The following is a 9,182-nucleotide window of genomic DNA, read 5'->3' as shown; positions in this document are numbered from 1 at the left end:
GATAGCTTTTGATGTCTTGACAACGTTTTGTGAGCAATTGAAGCGAATTAAGAATGGAAAAAACTTGGAGACAAATAAAACACTAATGAAACAATTTATCAGAAAATGGCCAATGATTCTCTTTTTTCTCGCCAAACTTGTTGAATGTTGTTGACAGTAACAAAGAAATAATATGATGAGAGATCAGCTGTTGATCATTGAAAACAAACAAACAAACAAACACATGCATGTTTGTTAAACACTGTGACACTCATATGGCAAACATACTATCCTACTATGTACAAACAAACAATGTTATGTTAAACAGTTTGACATTTATTTTTTACTAACGATGCATAAATTTGAAGGGAAAAGTAAAAACTGGTTATAAGACTATTGAGTCGAGTTATGATTTCCACAAATTTGTCACCGTTTAGTTAAGATATTTCTTCAAATTTGAATAACTTTTTTACTTTTAATGCGATAGGAATGTCGATTTGACACTAGATGCGCGGTTATTCATCGCACAACATATCTTTCAGTGCAAAACTATCGTAACTCGACTTAGGATAATTTTGCACCCTATACCCGACATATAGTTGGGGTTTTTTGTGTGTTGGTCCGTTATATTTCCGGATGGTAATGTTGTGAGTTACTTAGCCAAGCGCACAGCATCTATATCTTTCCGTTTGTGAGATTTGCGATAATATTATGTTTGTTTTTAAGGGTTTTACGACACATTAAGGTCATATCAGCGCCAGTTAAAAGGAAGAAATTAGGATAGTAAAAAGTTTTAGAATTACAATGAAAATGTAAGACAAAAGGGAATTGATTCAAATAGGGAACAGATGTAGATTCCAAGAGCACACTATGTAAGTACTTAGTTTGAGTTCACTAAATGTGTCTCATCCAGACACAAGCACAGGTCCCCACCAAGAGCAACACACTCAAATGTTTACAAATCATATATTATGTAAATGGAAACACAATACAGTGCAAAACAGAGAGATGGTCTACACTAAAAAAATTTATCTCCCAAAACAATAACTATACAGTTGACTGTTTCCCTCCCAGCTAGGGTATCCGACCATGATCAGGACAAAACCAAATAATCGCATTCCAAGGCAAAGACATAAAGCATATGTAAAAGGAAAAATAATACAATGCATAACAGAGAGATAAGTTACAAGAAAAAAAAATATCTCCCAAACTGACTATACATTTGACTGTTTCCTTCGTAGCCAGGGCCTGGACAAAACCAAGTCATCTAATTCCAAGACAAAGACAGAAAGCATGTTGGAAAACAAGATATAGGGGGATAGTAGACACAGTGTGTACCTCCATGACCACTATGGGAGGTCAGGAACCCCATCCAGGATAATATTATGTAGTATTCCTTCATAGCAATATGACCCAAGGAGCCGAAGTTTATCCCAGTTTACTGAAGCACTTATTCGACAACAGCAATTGCTTACAATCGTTTAGATAGGACACTACATTAGTCAATCAAAAACTACTTTCTGCCAGATCTAATAGACCCAGCAACCCAATCACTGGTGGGTGTACAGGAGCCAGGAATCGATCCTTTGCATGTGAAGCGAGTGAACTACCGACTACGCTAACGAGTTTTGCGATATTATGATGACGAGAGTGAAAACTTTTTTTAAACTTTAAACTTGAGCTTTTATATAGCGCAATATCCACTAAACGTGCTCAAAGCGCTTTACAAAGGGTCCTTGACCAACAGCAACACGTAACAAGTAGAACGAGACATGACGCCTGTTAGGCGATATTACAAATTTGTTTTGGACAGAGACAACGCTGTTAACGGCCAGGTACTCATTTTAACACCTGAGTACGGTGAGAGAATGTGAGTAAAGTGCCTTCTTTTTTTTTAGGACTCAACTATGCGTCGAGCGAGGCTCGAACCCAGGACCTTCCAATCCGAAAGCGTGTGTGATACCACAAGACCACATAGCCGCATGGAAAGCATAGATTGTGGGCGGGGTCTTATGGCCATATAGATGGTTATGAGGACTTACCTAACACCCCTTATGATGAAGATTTGATGTACTCGGCCGTTGACTGTAATGGTTCATCATTTTATCGAATTATCTGGCGTTAGGCCCGAGTGGGGGTATCCTAAAACTGATATGGTAGTGGGAAATGGTTGACGACACAGCGATGCGGGCCAGACTTCAAAGAACGATACATCGTATAAACTTTGGTCTCAATTTTGGTTAAAGTTAAGAAAATTTGGTTGATTGCCGTTTGTTGTTTGGCGGAGTTTATCCCCGCTATCTGGCTTAATATATTATATCGGTTTCCTGGTTGGTGTGTTGTAAACAGAAGTAATGAAAGGTGCTATTTGTGTGATTCGCTGAGATTTTGATAAGGGACGTTACTCTGACTGGATTTGTACTCGGTCACTCTTGATCTGCGTGTTTCAATGTTTGTTACACACTTGTCTCTTTTGTTTACATGTTTGGTACACGCGTGTTTGGCGTGTGTTGTGTAATTATTGGTGATTGTTGTCGGGAAAAGTCAGAGATGGAGATAGAAAGAATAAATATATACTCGTATTTATGTTGTGCGGCTATGTGATCTTTGGTATGGTATGGCACTCGCTTTCGGATCGGAAGGTCCTGGGTTCGAGCCTGGCTCGCTCGGCGCATAGTTGAGTCCTTGGAAAAGGCTCTTTACTCACATTCTCTCACCGTACTCAGGTGTAAAATGAGTACATGGCCGTTAACAGCGTTGTCTCTGTCCGAAAAAAAAATATAATATCGCCTTACAGGCGTCATGTCTTATCCTAATAATAAATGTTAAATGTTGGTGTTGGACAGGGACCCCTTGAGCACGTTTAGTGGATATTGCCCTATATGAAAGCTCAAAATTTATTTAATTTTAGTGTGTGTGTGTGTGTGTGTGTGTGTGTGTGTGTGCGTGTCACGAACTCGCTGTAATAGTAACGTTTGCTGAACACACCGTGGCCAATAGCCTGACACTGAAATCCAAAAGGACTGGCAGTTTGACGTCATTATTTAGTTTTACACCGCCTAGTGAGTTGTCGTTAGTAGTGCTCATGGAAACAAGTTATTTCATTGGTTGAACTATTGAATACAACTCACGATTTGTTTTCTTTTGTGGCAAAAGACTGGCATTTTGACGTCATTTTTTAGTCTGTGTCAGGCTATAAAAGTTAACGATGGCTACGGACATACACACTTCATGCCCATCAGTGAGTATGATGAATGCCGTAAAATCAACTGACCCACTATTATTTTTGTCAAATTCATCGGTGCGGATTTGTAACTATATATAGACCCATAGCCGGGACCTACTAGAAAAAAAAAAAAAAAAAAAAAAAAACTAGAGCTAGCGCAATATCCACTAAACGTGCTCAAAGCGCTTTACAAGGGGTCCCTGGCTAGCAGGAACACTTAACATGTAGAACGAAACATGACGCCTGTTAGGCTATCATACATTTCTTTTGCCGACAGAGACAAATATGATAACGGCCAGGTACTCATTTTACACCCGAGTACGATGAGAGAATGTGAGTAAAGAGCCTTTTCCAAGGACTCAACTATGCGCCGAGCGAGCGAGGCTCGAACCCAGGACCTTTCGATCCGAAAGCGAGTGTCATACCATACCACTAGACCACATAGCCGCACAAAGAGTACTACTAACTCGATGCCCGAAGCCGGGTAGAATTGTGCAGCTATGTGATCTTGTGGTATGACACTCGCTTTCGAATCGGAAGGTCCTGGGTTCGGGCCTCGCTCGGCGACTACTACTACTACCACCATTACTACTACTACTACTACTACTACTACTACTACTACTACTACTACTACTACTACTACTTCTACTACTACTACTACTACTACTTCTACTACTACTACTACTACTACTACTACTACTACTACTACTACTACTACTACTACTACTACTACTACTACGACTACTACTACTACTACGACTACTACTACTGCTATTACTACTACAACTACTACTACTACTACTACTACTACTACTACTACTACTACTACTACTACTACTACTACCATCACAACCACCAATATAACCACCACATCCACCACCACCACTACTGTTATACCCCTGAATTGTAGTCTACAGGAGGAGGAAGAGGAGGAGGAGGAGGAAGAGGGGTCTAAATGGTGCTTCCTTTGTATTCCCGTTTAAAATAATGTTAGAATAGATAGATAGACTTACTGTTACCAAAAACACGAACGCGCAACGCGTCTTTTCTGTTACGATAATATTTTCTCAACGAAAACTTTCTAACATTCATCTTCAATGTGATTTCAATACTGCACATTTTGCCCACTCACAAAAGGGAGAGGGGATGGGGGAGGTGGGAGGTGGGAGGGGGGTTATAACGACATACGAGTCCAAATAAATGTTACTTTATAGATAAAATTATGATGTTTAAGTAGATGACCTCTACAACAACAATTACTACTACTACTACTACTACTACTACTACTACTACTACTACTACTACTACTACTACTACTACTACTACTACTGCTACTACTACTACTACAACTACTACTACTACTACTACTACTACTACTACTACTACTACTACTACTACTACTACTACAAATACAACAACAACAACAACTGCTACTACTACTACTACTACTACTACTACTACTACTACTACTACTACTACTACTACTACTACTACTATTACGACTACTGCTGCTACTACTACTACTACTACTACTACTACTACTACTACTACTACTACTACTACTACTACTACTACAAAAACAACTACTACTACGACTATCGCGACTACTACTACTACTACTACTACTACTACTACTACTACTACTACTACTACTACTACTACTACCACTACTACTACTACTACTACTACTACTACTACTACTACTACTACTACTACTACTACCACTACTACTACTACTACTACTACTACTACTACTACTACTACTACTACTACTACTACTACTACTACCACTACTACTACTACTACCACTACTACTACTACTTCTACTACTACTACTACTACTACTACTACTACTACTACTACTACTACTACTACTACTACTACTACTACTACTACTACCTCACAACCATCACCACCAATATCACCACCACATCCACCACCACTTCTACTGTTCCCTGAATTTATTGTAGTCCACAGAAAGAACTTGTAAAGAAAAAAAAAATCATATAAACTCATTTTTAAAAAAATGTAATATAAAATAGTTTCGTTTCGACCAAAAGCCCGGTTGGGATGTTTTGTCAACAGGGTAGCACAACAAGCCCCTCCCCCTAAGCGTATCTCAATTTGAACTCTACACCCTCTTTGATCTAGGCAAATCCAATGTTTTCTCTCCAAACGAAACGCTGTTCCGTCAAGTCGACGCACCTTTTGCCTACCTCTCTCTTTTTCTTTCTTTTCTTTGCCTTTTTTCTCCAACAAATTTCAATTTACCTTGATGTCTACATGGGTATTAGTTATTCTTTCATTTTTATTTTTATTTCTTTTCGTTCCTTTTCCCAACTTTTTCTTTCCATCTTTAAATTTTGGTGATAATATTATTACTTATTTATCTTTTTATTTTTCTTCGTGTTTCTCAATTTCTCAATCTCTCTCTCTCTCTCTCTCTCTCTCTCTCTCTCTCTCTCTCTCTCTCTCTCTCTCTCTCTCTCTCTCTCTCTCTCTCTCCCCCCCCCCTTTCCCTTTCCTTCCTCCCTTTCCCTCTCTTTACTTCCATCGTCTTTATATACTTTTCCCACCATCTATATCTCGTCATCCTCTCCCCCTCACTGTCATCATCATCATCGTCTTCATCATCGTCGTCGTCGTCATCATTATCATCATAATTATCATCATACTCCTCCACCGCCGCCTCCCCCTCTTATCTATCTATCCATCTATATCTATCTATCTATCTATTTATCTATCTATCTATCTATCTATCTATCTATCTATCTATCTATCTATCTATCTATCTATCTATCTGTCCATCCATCCATCTATCTATCTATCTATCTATCTATCTATCTATCTATCTATCTATCTATCTATCTATCTATCTATCTATCTATCTGTCCATCCATCTATCTATCTATCTATCTATCTATCTATCTATCTATACACCTATCTATCAATCTATCTATCTATCTATCTATCCATCCATCCATCTATCTATCTATCTATCTATCTATCTATCTATCTATCTATCTATCTATCTATCTATCTATCTATCTATCTATCTATCTATATATCTATCTATCTATCAATCTATCTATCTATCTATATGGAGGCCATTGACACCGAAGACTTTTGAATGATATGCTTATAAAAAAAAAAAATGATAAAGTAGAATAAACATTTATCATGGGCGACTGTGGTGTGCAATTAACCAGTAGATTTTTGACCAATCAAAACATGGAATTTATGACATACCTTCACACGTGCTCGGACAAACATAGTTGGTTGTTTATAAACAATAACGTGAATGAAATAGACATCTCTCTCTCTCTCTCTCTCTCTCTCTCTCTCTCTCTCTCTCTCTCTCTCTCTCTCTCTCTCTCTCTCTCTCTGATCGTTGTTATTGTTTTTCTATTGCCACTGGGTGACTAGTTATCACACGATTTTCTCGATCATATTATAAACGTTTAAATGTACGCATCATTGTTTGTGTTGGTTTTAATGATGAGCTCTGCCTTTGATACAATATGCAGAATAAAGCTTTTGAAGGTACGAAACTGGATTCAATAGTCTGATGTCACGTCGCTCAGCAACGGCGGCCATAGTGGTTCTAAACAAAGAAAATCGGTACTTTGTATTCTTCGTGCTGGCTATAACTTTTTCCCATGTCATGTGGTTAGAATGTGTAAAAGTCAAAACAGGATCAGATTTATAATGGGTTTTTTTTCCCTCTGGATACGCTTTTGTGCTCGTCGGAGAAATATTTCATAAGGCCATTGTTCCGATAGTTTAGAGCCAGTTACTAAGTTACCATGCGTCATTGCGGGGGAAGTGACGTTACGACTGTTGAAGCGTATTCATTTCTCGAAAAAGATCATCTCCGACTAATAAGAGCACTGCTGGCAAACACAACACTTACGTTTACACCTGGTGCGGAAACAGTTTCACTATGAACATCGCTGGGAACTCCCCAAGTCTGAGCCCAATGCTTTTTACCGTATATTTGGAAGCATCACTAAAAGAACTCTTCACTCTTCAACAGTCATGACGTCACTTCCCTCGTAATTACCCATGGTAACTTAGTAACTGGCTCTAAACCATCGGAACAATGGAGGACGCCCTTATGAAATATTTCTCCGACGAGCATAAATGTGTATCCAGAGGAGAAAAACATTATAAATATGATCATGTTTTGACTTTTATACATTCTGATCACAAGACATATGAAAAGTTCTAGCGAGCATGAAAAATAATAAGTACCGATTTTCTTTGTTTAGAACCACGATGGCCGCCGTTGCTGGGCGACGTGACATCAGACTATTGTATCCAATTAAGACAAAAACTCCCGATTCCTCAAATCCTCACCCGCGAACGGATTTACGCAGACGATGTTGATATCATATTGGATACAGCAGACCTGACGAAGCAGCACATACCAATAATATCAAAAAGTCTTCGAAATTGGAATCTAAAGGTCAACGAATCCAAAACAGAAATTACAGTGGTTAACAAGAAACAAGCGGAATGGAAAAGTGTAAGAAAACTCTGACTTTGATTAATGAGAATGAAGACATCATTATCATTATTATTATTATTATGTTTACTAATTATTATTATTATTATTATTATTATTATTATTATTATTATCATCATCATCATCATCATCATCATCATCATCATCATCATCATCATCATCATCATCATTATCATCATCATCATCATCATCATCATCATCATCATCATCATCATCATCATCATTATTATTATTATTATTATTATTATTATTATTATTATTATTATTATTATTTGTTTTTGCTTTCTTAGGCTGAAAACTGAGTGCATTCGTTTTTGCCTCCGTTCTGTTCCAATTCGTGAAAAACTAGTGTGTTATAGTTATAGACGCTATCCATTCTGTAGTTTACTTATAAAACACACCAGCACATAAAAGTACGTGTGACCTAACACGTGTATTTATTTGGTGAGAACTAATCACCTAAAAGGTGTTCTATCTAAATACAACAATTAAACTATGTGTGTTGTTTTACTTTGCAGGTAGATAGAAAACTTTTTAACTCACACTCAATCCTAGAGATTTTTGTTACTTTTCAAAATTAGAAAAAAAAAAGGTATAAAAAATGAGCATGTACATAGATAGATTTAATCAACTAACATTAACATGTAAAAATTAAGAGCATTAGCTTTGATACTACGCCTATAATTTGTCTCAGAAAAATGTAATAAATAGGGATGGGGTAAAAAAGTAACCCCGGGTATACTACGGATTTAGTCGGTGTTAGGGTTGAGTGGGTTAAGAAATTTTAATTCCGAGATAAAACGTTCGCGTTCCGTTCCGTTCCTGTTTGGTTCGGCAACCGAGAACGAGAGGGGGTCACTCACGTTGCTATGATAAATAAAACAAGAGACCGACTGAGAGAAAAAAAAAAGTGCGGCTATGTGGTCTTGTGGTATGACGCTCGTTTTCGGATCGGAAGGTCCTGGGTTCGAGCCTCACGCTCGTGCGGGAAGATTCTTCTTCTTATTATTTTTTAATATAATGATAAATGAACCATTTATGGCTCGTTGTCCGTTGTTTTTTTTAATGCCTGTTTGTTTGGGTTTTTTTTTTGTCTTTATTTTATTATTTTGTTTTGCTTGTTGTTGTTGTTTTTTTTTTTTTGTTTCTATGTTTGTTGTTGTTGTTGTTGTTTGTTTTTTTTTTAATTTTTGATATATTTTTTTCTTCTTCTTTTTTTTTAAATTCTTTTTTTATGGGGTGAAGGGAGCGGGGGGGGGGGGTGGTAGGTGTGGGGTTTGTTATGTTTTTGTGGGGTTTTTTTTCTTTTTCTTTATTTTTTTATTGTTTGTTTTGAAATGACTATCTATGCTGAATTTCTTCCAATTCTCAGTTTCCCCCCTCTACAATTTAACACCCTCCGTAAGCCTGTTTGTTATTACCGAAATATCATTGACATCTGTAATCTAT

The sequence above is a fragment of the Berghia stephanieae genome, chromosome 13, assembly GCF_034508935.2.
Source record: "Berghia stephanieae isolate SIO BIC M18660-M18661 chromosome 13, UCSD_Bste_1.3, whole genome shotgun sequence".
NCBI lineage: Eukaryota > Metazoa > Mollusca > Gastropoda > Nudibranchia > Aeolidiidae > Berghia > Berghia stephanieae.
The sequence above is the reverse complement of the archived record's forward strand: the minus strand, read 5'-3'. Positions refer to the sequence as shown.